The following is a 1,433-nucleotide window of genomic DNA, read 5'->3' as shown; positions in this document are numbered from 1 at the left end:
GATGATAGTGGTCTATGACGTTGCACTATATTTTCCCCTCGTAATCACTGGATGCTTGAAGGGCAAGAGGTGTGGCACCCTTGGAACTTCAGGGGAATTTCTTGAAGGGCACGACCAACTTGGCACCCTTGGCATCACAAATAAACTATTAGGTGTAGCACCCTTGAAACTTCTAGGGAAGTTCTTGAAGGGCACAACCAAACTGGCACCCTTGACATCACAAATAAGCTATTAGGTGTGGCACCCTTGGAACTTCTAGGGAAGTTCTTGAAGGGCACAACCAAAGCTTGGCATCCTTGGAATCATTAAAAATAAATAATAATAAATAAATATAAGCAAGGAATGAAAACTAGGTAAATTTACATCAAGGGTAAATGATGATTAGAAACCAATGTAATTAAATCAAAAAATAAAACTTGGAATAAGGAGGATCATAGGAAGAATTAAAATAGAGTACCTTAAAATCTCTACCCTTCCCATTTTGGAAAATACTAGGAAGATTATGTGGTTTAATTAGGAAAAAGGGGAAAGACAAACATAATGGTAAGGATAAAGATTAATCCTAAACTAATTTAAACCTAATTAAGAAAAGGGGAAGGTGAATTAAAATGATAATAATAAATTAAATTTAGAGAAATGTAGAAAAGTTCCATGTGTCAACAACCAACATAAGAATATCCATCTAGGAGATAACCTGAGTAAAATTAGTGAGTAGATTGGGGATAAAATCTTGACTCATTAATTGACTTCAAGTAATGAACACAAATTAAGGAATAAAAGGGGGGAATAAAGAGACAACTAGGAGAAGAAATAGGAATCTTGTTGAGGTGAGGAAAATATTAGTTTTAAATAAAAATTTAAGTAAATAATTTTGGGAGACGCTTGATGTGAGAATGACACATGGGTGGGTGAATAATCAAGCTATTGAATTATAAAAAGATAATTAATTATGCATGACATGACAAGTATCACCTATGAAGACTCCTATAAAAGAAGGGGCAAGCCATGGAAGAAATGACTTTATGGGGCTAGAGAGATTCTCCTAGATTAGTCAATTTGTAAATTGAAGGAAGGTGGGTGTTATTAGTTGTTGTTCTAATTAGTTGTGATTTTGATTATGATGATTTTGTTGGAAAAGTTTATGTACGACGCTTCCTTTAACTATTAATTTTAATAATATCTATAATGTATGTTCTGTACATTTATACGAAAAGTGGGTTGCAATGTTCCCCAGATATAGTCCTTCAGTTATAACGGAATTCGTGTTATAGATACCTTGGGAAAATTTTAACCTACCCACCAGAAGGTTAGCAAGAGTTTCAGGAAGGGTTCTTAGAATATGTGCCGTCATTTTTCCTTTATGTTCTAAGGACTTCGGGACAAAGTCCATTGTTAAGAGGGGGTGTATGTAGTGCCCACTCTAGTTTTCTGAC

The sequence above is a fragment of the Pinus tabuliformis genome, chromosome J (genome assembly GCF_031772625.1).
Source record: "Pinus tabuliformis cultivar Carrire ecotype Pingquan chromosome J, CPIR1, whole genome shotgun sequence".
Lineage (NCBI taxonomy): Eukaryota > Viridiplantae > Streptophyta > Pinopsida > Pinales > Pinaceae > Pinus > Pinus tabuliformis.
The sequence above is the reverse complement of the archived record's forward strand: the minus strand, read 5'-3'. Positions refer to the sequence as shown.